This window comes from Dendropsophus ebraccatus, chromosome 1, assembly GCF_027789765.1.
Source record: "Dendropsophus ebraccatus isolate aDenEbr1 chromosome 1, aDenEbr1.pat, whole genome shotgun sequence".
In the NCBI taxonomy this organism is placed as follows: domain Eukaryota; kingdom Metazoa; phylum Chordata; class Amphibia; order Anura; family Hylidae; genus Dendropsophus; species Dendropsophus ebraccatus.
The window spans coordinates 88,252,553-88,263,546 of NC_091454.1; positions in this window are offsets into that span (position 1 = coordinate 88,252,553).

The window sequence follows — 10,994 nt, forward strand, 5'->3', positions numbered from 1 at the left end:
TGGCGCTCACCAGGGTAGTCAGTGATTACCTATAAAATCCCAAAGGTGGGACCCGGTGGCCTCATCTAGATATGATGTTCAACAGCCTTATCATAGTAGCCTTCAGGAACTATAGACAAGACAAGGTTCCCTGCAGCCCTCCCTTATATAATACAGGTGTACCCCTTATTCCAAATGCATATCCATATAATCCTATGTATATACCTGCTGCAGACATTCTGAGAATAGAGACGCTCCACACCGGGCCACAATGCACGTTTCCACCGTCTTCGTCCTGGGGTGTAGAAGAGCAGTCAGAACGTCACAATTGTGCTGATATGGTTACCAGCAGCACAATATAGATCTAAAGTATATAGATCTCAGAGCTAGGGATGAGCGAACCGGCTGAGGTTTGGGTTCGTATGAACCTGAACTATCTTCTGATTCTGATTCCCGCTGTCTGCCCGCTCTGTGGAGATGGGGGATACAGCCTGAGGACCGCCTGGAAAACTGGGATACAGCCATAGCCATAGGCTGTATCCCAGTTTTCTAGGCAGTCCTCCCGCTGTATCCACCCTCTTCACGGAGCGGGCAGACAGCGGGATACAGAAGCCGATAGTTCAGATTCATACGAACCCGAACCTCGGCCAGTTCGCTCATCTCTACTCTCTGCCTGTCAGAAGGCAGTGCGGGGATGATTGACAGGCACAGAAAGCCATTAGTGGCCTCTCTGCCTGTGAACCACCTCTACACTTCGCGGGTGTGCCTGGGCTCCAGTTTGCCATAGCCCACAATGTAAAGTACATCTGGAGCTGTACTTTACACTGTGAGTACAGGCTATCTTGCACAGCCGCTGTTCACTGACTAGCGGCCGCACAAAATAGACCTGTTGAGTATTTTGTCTGGCCGCAGAGAACACCGACCATAGTGTATACAGAGTCTATACGCTGAGGGTATGGGCACACTGCGAAATGGCGACGGATAACCTGTCATGTATTCCGCAGCTCGCACTCACCAGCGGACTGATGTGGGCACGCACGTCTCCGCCCGTGTAACAGACTCCATTCTATTCACGGGCAGATTCCGTCGTCCGTCCAAAGAATGAACGTGAACAGGAACTCTCCAGAGTAGGAGAGGCTTTCTATGGGAATCCCCATAGAAAACTTCCCCTGCTCAGCACAGTTCCTGTCTCCGCCAGAGATGTCAGCAGAGAGCACTGTTTCTGAATGTAAATAAAACAACATTTTCTGCAGATCAGACTAAGTATGGGAAGACTTGAGACTTTTAAATAGAAGTAAATTACAAATCTATATAACTTTCTGACACCAGTTGAAAGAAAAAGATTTTTCGCTGGACAACCCCTTTAAGATTGTTTGTCATAGTAGTCATTTGAGATCCAATAAACCCCCCTCCCCCCAAACAATAGGCAGCTTATCTTCCACATACATAGTCGTAAACATTATAGTATGAATACTAGAGATGAGCCGAAGCGAATTGCTTCTTTTGAACAGCGCTCCGCTTATCAAGCTGCCAGGCTTCCGACACTCTTCCCTCCTCCGCTACCTGCCGCACCACTCCGGGTGCCAGGGAAAAGCTTGATCCAATCCTGGGAAACTAGGAGCAGTGCGGGAAGCCTGGCAGCGTTATCAGCAGAGCGCCGTTCAAAGTGATTCGCTTCGCTTGATGAGCGCTTCAGCTTATCTCTAATGAATACATTTTCGATACGTGCTCTGGCTTGTTCTGTTGCTCCTTGCATCCTGACATCCTGCTCAGCCAATCAGTGTGCGGTCCCATGGCAGCGCACTGATTTGCTCAGCAGGATGTCCAGACGCCGGAAACCAAAGAACAAGCCGGAGTGCGGACCAGGTAATGTATGCACTGGGCCCCACGGGTTAAGGGGGCTGCCGCTTACATACTCGTAGCGGGATGACAATTCCGCATCGAGTATGTAATCCTATTGAAACTGACAGAAGAGAAATAAGTGGATTTCGCTGCGAACTCGCAGATTGAAATCCACTGCAATACTGTTACATGTAAAGCTACCCTAATAGGGATCCCAAACTCTCAGCTTAGCCAATAGACCACTTGTGCAGCGCACAGTGAGAGTCATTGGAACTGTAGTGACAACAGGTCCTGGGAAGTCAACATCACTTGAAAAATCAGACATTCTTACACTTCATACGGTTTTGAAAAAAGTAGGGTACTGTCTCTTTAACAATGGTACACACAGCAGGGTATCACTCGGGGAGCTAGAAAGACTCTAATACATGGCCACTCACAGTGGGATGTCTTATTTTCCACAGCACACACAAGATGGTGATAGCAGAAAAAGCTGTCAGGAACTGCAGGCAACTTGCATGTTACTTTTTTGTAACAGGGGCCTAAGGGTCCATTCACACTGACCAAAAGTGGCCAAATTTCAAAAGGAGCTGAAATTCTGCCTGTCCCATTGATTCAGTGGGATTTCTCCTGCAACTCCACTCTCAGTCCAAAGAATTGACATGAGTGTCAACGGACCCTTAGATGGCGGCAATCTCCTCACAGAGCTACAGAGCAGGAACATCTAGATGAAATGGAAGTTGCTCTGCTCACATGCTTCAGTTTGATGCTGCATTTAAAGGACAACTCCAGTGAAAAGCTTTTTCCAAGTAACTGAAACACGTTACAAAGTGATATAACTTTGTAATATGCTTCACTCACCTATCTGCCCCCCTTCCCCATCTTTTCTCCCCTCAACCAGGAAGTGAAGTAAACTCATTCATATCTGATGACTGTTGTCACCAGGCTGCTCTGTGGCAGCCATTTTGTGACAATGGTGTAATCAAGAGGGAGGCTGGTATAAGCCCTGTTAGGCCAGCCTCCCTTGTCAGATGACTAAGTATGCTTAGCTCTGATTGGCTGAGCAAGCTGTAAGCCATCTAACAGTTCTACAGAGTCAGTGAATGATTCTCCTTCTCTTTCCCCAGCAGTTACAGGGACCTCCCTCCTCCCCCTCTCTCCCAGTGCCCAGTACAGTCAGTCAGTAAATGAATCCTGTTATCTCCTCTTTCCTCCGTGCAGATAAGCACTTCTCTCTCATGGAGCTCAGGCAACGAATGAGTAATTTGCTCTTTCCTCTGTCACTGCTGCCTGTCTCCCCCTCCTCTGTCCCTCAGCCCTGCAGCTCTGAACTAAAAGCTGTCAGGTTTCACTGTGTGTGTATGTGTGTTTGTTGGGGAAGGGGTGGGGTGGTTGGGCACAGACATCACAGTAGAGAAAGTGCATCATGGGAAAGCCCAAACCAGGAAGTAAAGAAGAAATGACTACAGCAACTGGAGGTTCAGGGACCTGCAAGCAGCGGGAAAGGGATGGTAATATGGATGGTCCGAACCGAGTTCGGTTCGGGTTCGTACGAACCCAAACTCTCGGCAATGATTCTTGCTGTCTGCCCTCTCCGTGGAGAGGGTGGATACAGCGGGAGGACCGCCTGAAAAACTGGGATATAGCCATAGGCTGTATCCCAGTTTTCCAGGTGGTCCTCCCGCTGTATCCACCCGCTGCATGGAGCGGGCAGACAGCGGGAATCTGATGCCGAGCGTTCGGGTTCATACGAACCAGAACCTCGGCAGTTTCGGACCATCCCTAGATGGTAAGTGTGAAAACTATGTTTATGATTGATTTAGTTTTTTTTAATTAGCATGGGAGTTGTCCTTTAACCCCTGGTGGGACAATGGCCCTGCCTGTGTGACTGAGCAAACCATTCCTTCTCTTTTAGTACAGTGTTTTACAAAGTAAAAATCACAAAAATCTGTCTTTTTAATAGTTTTCCCACAGTGGATAGAAGCTTACACACTCAGGTAGTTGTAGGTTCCCCTTCTTTTGTGCTTAGTACATGTAACGCTGGGGGTTGTGGTTCCCCTGTTCCACCACTAGCAATGATGTAAGCCGCACCAGGGAGCAGAGTCTAAGGGGCCGCTGGTCTTCACCAGAGCCCGCCGCAAGGCAGGATGGACTTGCTGCGGCAGGCGACCCCCAGGTCGCTACCCCTGGCTTGGCTGCTAGTGGTGGTGGCGAGGTGCAGCTGGAGGCTAGTAGGCAGATGGCAGTAGGCTGGAAACACTAGGCAGGATACACAGAGAAGAGTATACAGGCAGGATACACTGGCTGGATAAAGGAGAGCTGGGACTACACACTAAGGAAAGCATGCAGAGGCTCCAACACCTGTGGTGGGGCAGGGCTGCAATTTATAGGAGAGTCTCAGAGCAGAGCAACAGTCAATTAACCCCTTAGCGACCCATGACGTATCTGACACGTGCAGCCAGGCAGTGCCTCTATTAGCCGGCGCGGGTCCCGCTGCCGCGCTAAGTGCAGCTGTCAAACCTGACAGCTGCACTTAGAGGCTTCAGACCTCACGTCCCTGGTGTCTAGTGGGACGGATCTCCCCCCCGCGATGCGATCGCGGGGGGGAGATCCGCTCTTCTGCCCGTGCCGGGCCTCAGCGTCGGAATGACGCTGATCCCGGCTCGGCAATAGATTGCTATGGCCTGCAGCAGGCCATAGTAATCTATGACCGATATGATCGATCTTTGCTGTGTATATACACAGCATTGATCTCTATGAGAGATCAGTGCTGTCTATATACAAGTCCCCCAGGGGGACTTCTAGTTACAGTAAAAAAAAAAGTAAAAAAGTGTTTTTATTAATAAAAAATCCCCTCCCCTAATAAAAGTCCAAATCACCCCCCTTTTCCCATTTTATAAATATAAATTAATAAATAAATAAATAAACATATTTAGTATCGCCGCGCGCGTAATCGCCCGAACTATTAATTAATCACATTCCTGATCTCGCACGGTAAACGGCGTCAGCGCAAAAAAATTCCAAAGTGCAAAATTGCGCATTTTTGGTCGCATCAAATCCAGAAAAAATGTAATAAAAAACGATCAAAAAGTCGTATATGCGCAATCAAGGTACCGATAGAAAGAACACATCATGGCGCAAAAACTGACACCTCACACAGCCCCATAGACCAAAGGATAAAAGCGCTATAAGCCTGGGAATGGAGCGATTTTAAGGAACGTATATTTGTTAACAATGGTTTGAATTTTTTACAGGCCATCCGATACAATATAAGTTATACATGTTACATATCATAGTAATCGTAACGACTTGAGGAACATGCATAACAAGTCAGTTTTACCATAGGACGGACGGCGTAAATGCAAAACTCCCCGAAATCTAAACAAATTTGTTTTTTTTTCAATTTGAAAGCGCAAATGATTTTTTTCCGGTTTTGCAGCATATGTTATGGAAAAATAATGCCTGTCATTGCAAAGTACAATTGGTTTCGCAAAAAATAAGCGCTCATATACGTCTCTAGGTGAAAAAATGCAAGCGCTATGGACTTTTAAACTTAAAATGGAATAAGCAAAAGCGCAAAAACGAAAATTGGCTTTGACCTTAAGGGGTTAAAGGCACAGTGACCCTTTAAGTTACAGCAGAGCCCACGCGCGTGCGCTCCCTAGGAGATAGGGACGCGCCCGTCAAGCTCACAGGGAGCTGGAGGAGGAGGAACCCCGGCACAGAGCAGGAGGTGGGGCAGCAGCGGCGCGGCGAGAGGTATGTGCCGCGGATGTGACAGTACCCCCCCCCCCCTTGGGCCTCCCCCGCTTTCTTGCCTGCAAGAAGTTCTTAATGAGATCCCGATCTAAGATGTTGGCTTCGGGTTCCCAAGATCTCTCCTCTGGGCCAAAACCTCCCCAGTCAACCAAAAAGAAGCGTCTTCCTCCAACAGTCTTCATTGCCAGGATGTCCTTAACAGAATAGATGTCATCAGAGACTGCTTGTGGAGGAGAAGAGGAGGGTTTACTGGAAAAATGGTTGAGGACCACTGGTTTTAAGAGTGAGACATGGAAAGAGTTCGGGATACGCATGGTAGGAGGCAGGCGTAGTTTATAAGCGACCGGATTGATGCGCCTCAGGACCGAGAATGGACCAAGGAAACGTGGACCCAACTTGTAACTAGGGATCTTCAATCAAACGTGCTTGGCCGACAACCAGACTTTATTACCTGGATTGAAAGTTAAGGCAGGTCTCCTCTTCTTGTCTGCCTGCACTTTCATTCGACCGGTTGCATTTATCAGGGATTGGCGTGTCTGCTCCCAGATGGACTTCAAGTCTCTTACTAGTTCCTCCACGGCTAGTACCTCAGTAGATGTGGGAAGCGGGGGAATAGGGTGACGACCGTAGACAATAAAGAATGGTGACTTGCCGGTGGAATTTGAGTCTAGGTGGTTATAGGAGAACTCTGCCCGGGGAAGTAGGTTAGTCCAGTTGTCCTGACGAGCCGAAACAAAATGCCGTAGGTAGTTCCCTAGAACTTGATTGATCCTCTCAACCTGCTTGTTGGACTCCGGGTGATAGGCCGAAGAAAAGTCCAACTTGACATAGAGCTTGGAACAGAGAGCACGCCAAAACCGGGAGATGAATTGAGGTCCTCTGTCGGAAACGATATGTTGTGGTAGACCATGCAACCGGAAGATGTGTTGGAAAAACAGGTTGGCCAGGCAAGGGGAAGAAGGCACACCAGGCAGAGGTACGAAATGCGACATTTTTGAGAACTGATCGGTAACCACCCAGATCACAGAGTTTCCTTCAGAAGGCGGGAGATCGGTAATGAAGTCCATAGCAATATGTGCCCACGGATGCTCTGGAATGGGCAAAGGCTGCAGCAGGCCGTCTGGTCTCTGACGAAAGGACTTGTTTTGGGCACACGTGGTGCAGGAAGCCACAAAGTCCTTGACGTCCTTGGACAGACTTGGCCACCAGTAGTGGCGGGAGATCAGTTGCCCCGTCTTACAGGCTCCAGGATGCCCAGCGATCAACGAAGAGTGCCCCCATTTCAGAATTCTCCTTCGGAGCGCTGGGTGAACATAGGTTTTTTCGGCAGGAACATTCTGGAGAACAGAGGTGGCGACCGGCATCAGCCGTTCTGGTGGTATGATGTGGCAGGGAGTGTCCTCTTGTCCAAGGACATCGGAAGCCCGCGAGAGAGCATCAGCTTTCACGTTCTTCTCCGCTGGCCGAAAATGAATAACAAAGTTAAAACGGGAGAAGAAAAGGGACCACCTGGCTTGCCTGGGGTTAAGTCGTTGTGCCGACTGGAGATACAGGAGGTTCTTGTGGTCTGTGAAGATGTTTATTGGGTGTCTTGCCCCCTCTAGGAGATGATGCCACTCCTCCAGGGCCAACTTAATCGCCAGTAACTCACGGTCTCCGATGGTATAGTTCCTTTCAGCCGGGGAAAAGGTTTTAGAGAAGAAGCCACAGGTCCTAGTCTTGCACGAAGAGTCCTTCTGAGGGAGAACAGCTCCGGCGCCCACAGAGGAGGCATCCACCTCCAATGAAAATGGCCTGGCGGGATCTGGATGAGAGAGGACTGGAGCAGAACCGAAGGCTGACTTCAATTTGGCAAATGCTTGTTCAGCCTCGGGTGGCCACCGCTTGGGGTCAGCTTTCTTCTTGGTAAGAGCCATGATTGGCGCAACCAAGGTGGAGAAATGTGGAATGGACTGTCTATAATAATTGGCGAACCCCAGGAAGCGTTGTATGGCTCTGAGCCCAACGGGGCGTGGCCATTGAAGGACTGCCGAGAGTTTAGCTGGATCCATCTGTAGACCATGGTCTGAGATTATGTACCCAAGAAAGGGAAGGCTGGACTGATAGAACATGCACTTCTCCAATTTGGCATACAGACGGTTGGCCCTTAGCCGTCGCAGTACTTGGCGTACTTGAGTCACATGGGTCTGCATATCAGGGGAGTAGATCAGGATGTCATCCAAGTACACAATGACACAAACGTAGAGGAGATCCCGGAACATGTCATTGACAAACTTCTGGAAGACCGCTGGGGCATTGCAGAAACCAAAAGGCATGACCAGATATTCGTAGTGCCCATCCCTGGTGTTAAAGGCGGTCTTCCATTCATCGCCCTTACGGATCCTGATCAAATTGTAGGCCCCCCTGAGGTCCAGCTTAGTGAAGACTCGAGTTCCCCGAAGACGATCGAATAACTCAGAAATCAGAGGCAAGGGATATCGATTTTTCACCGTGACTTTGTTGAGTCCCCTGTAATCAATACAAGGACGAAGTGATCCATCCTTCTTCTGGACAAAGAAGAACCCGGCACCGGCAGGGGAGGTGGACTTACGGATGAAGCCCTTCTGCAGGTTCTCCTTGATGTAAGCCGCCATGGCCTCAGTCTCTGGGACCGAAAGGGGGTACACTCTACCACGAGGAGGTGTGGCGCCTGGAAGGAGATCCACAGGGCAATCGTATGGCCAATGAGGCGGTAAAGTGTCAGCTTCTCTCTCTGAGAATACATCTGCCAGGTCTTGGTATTCGGCCGGTAGGCCAGGCAGAAGTTTGGAGGAGTCTGGCGAAGACGAAGGAGGCCGGATCTGGGGGGTCTTCAGACAGAGGCCAGAACATTCTGGACCGCAACGTAAGATCTCCCCGGTCTTCCAATCTAGGTTGGGAGCATGGAGCTGCAACCATGGCAACCCCAACAAGATGGCCGAAGAAGAGCGGGACAAAACATAAAAGACCATCGTCTCCGAATGCAGCGCCCCCACCTGAAGGGTTAATGGTCTAGTCTGATACCTAACCACATCGCTGAGAGACTCGCCTGTGACAGAGGAAATGGTTAGGGCTTTGGCAAGTGGAACCACTGGTATTTGCCATTCCTTCACCAGGGATGCAGCGATGAAACTTCCTGCGGAGCCGGAATCCAGAAAGGCTGAGGACTGGAACTGGCGACCAGATGGAGTGAAGATCACCACCGGGAAGGACAATCGTGGAGAGGAAGCATATACACCTAGGGAGGCCTCTCCTACCGAACCTAGGTGCAGGAGTTTTCCGCCCGCTGTGGACGCTGAGGACAGTCCAGGCGGAAATGACCGGAACAGCACAGTAGAGGCAGAGATTCTGCTTCAGGCGACGTGTTCTCTCCTCGGGAGTCAGGCGCACTCTCTCCACCTGCATAGGCTCTTCCAACACAGGCGAGGGCTCAGGGGCGGACGGCCTCTGAAAAGCTGGAGCCAGGCGGAATGCCCGGCAAGGACGATGTAGCAGGCGTTCTTGCTGAAGCTCCTCCTCGCGCTCAGAGAACCGGACATCAATCCGGGTAGCCAGGTGGATCAGGTCATTTAATGAAGATGGGAGGTCTCGGCCGGAAAGAACGTCCTTCACTCGACTGGAAAGGCCCTTCTTGAAGGTGGCTACTAGGGCCGCGTTATTTCAGTCTAGTTCAGTGGCCAGAGTGCGGAACTGCACCGCATACTCCCCAACAGAGGAGTTCCCCTGTTTCAGGTTGAGGAGCGCAGTGTCTGCAGATGAGGCTCGAGCTGGCTCCTTGAACACACACCGGAACTCTGCCAGGAAGGTCCGGAGGTTAGTGGTGACTGGATCGTCTCGTTACCACAATGGTGTTGCCCAGGCCAGGGCTTTCTCCTCCAAGAGGCTAATAATGAACGCCACCTTGGAACGCTCAGTGGTGAACTGGTTTGCCAGGAGCTCGATGTGCATGGCGCACTGAGTGACAAATCCTCTGCACATCTTGGGGTCTCCACCATACTTAGACGGAAGCGCCAGGCATAGGTTCGGACCAAGAGGTGATGTTACTGGCACCGAAGGTGGTGGAGTTGCTGGAGGAGCCTGTTGTGCTGACGCACGCTGCTGTAGAGCAGTAGCCAATTGCTGTATCTGCTGAGACTGCTGCTGGATTTGTTGAGATTGCTGGTTGACCACTCTTGCGATCTCACGGATATCAGGCACCGCGCCGGGATCCATGGTTGGAGCCTACTTGTAACGCTGGGGGTTGTGTTTCCCCTGTTCCACCACTAGCGATGATGTAAGCCGCACCAGGGAGCGGAGTCTAAGGGGCCGCTGGTCTTCATCAGAGCCCGCCGCAAGGCAGGATGGACTTGCTGCGGCAGGCGACCCCCAGGTCGCTACCCCTGGCTTGGCTGCTAGTGGTGGTGGCGAGGTGCAGCTGGAGGCTAGTAGGCAGATGGCAGTAGGCTGGAAACACTAGGCAGGATACACAGAGAAGAGTATACAGGCAGGATACAGGGGCAGGATACACTGGCTGGATACAGGAGAGCTGGGACTACAAACTAAGGAAAGCATGCAGAGGCTCCAACACCTGTGGTGGGACAGGGCTGCAATTTATAGGCGAGTCTCAGAGCAGAGCAGCAGTCAATTAAAGGCACAGTGACCCTTTAAGTTACAGCAGAGCCCGCGCGCGTGCTCCCTAGGAGACACGGACGCGCCCGTCGAGCTGACAGGGAGCTGGAGGAGGAGGAACCCCGACACAGAGCAGGAGGTGGGGCAGCAGCGGCGCGGCGAGAGGTATGTGCCGCGGCCACGGATGTGACAGTACACTTTTCAGAGGGCAGTCTTTTCACATCTGAAGTGTCGTTACTGTGTATAAGGCATACAGCCTATCCTGTTCTACACCATTTTAACTTGTGGCCAGAATGATAGGATAGAGGTTATACAGAATAAATAAAGATATATCCTGTTACAGGGCAAGTGGTAATAATCCTCTTCCTTCCAGAGGTAAATACTGCCACAGGGGTTAAGGACAGGGACTGCACCTAGGTGGTTGGTGATGATGGTACTTGTAGTTCCCTGTGCAGCTTCTCTTTTACTGCTACCAGAGGTGTTAATGAAGAAACAAGCCCTCGATGGTAATAAGTTGCAGAGAAAATTAGACAAAAGGAAGTCGAGGCTTTGAGGTGCAACAGTGACTTTTAGTTGAAGTTGAAGTATATACTGTAACTTTAACAGTTTCCTTATACTGAATGTCTCCTAATATGGCTGAATGTTTAAATGGAGATTAGTGTTATACAAGGAGTCGCCCTTTGTGAGTTGGATAAGTAGTGAATTGGAAGCCCTTTAGAGTTATCTGAGCCGGGCTGTAAGCCACAAAGTTTTGGTTCCTAGAATATACAATATGTCGAGAAGTTGCCCCT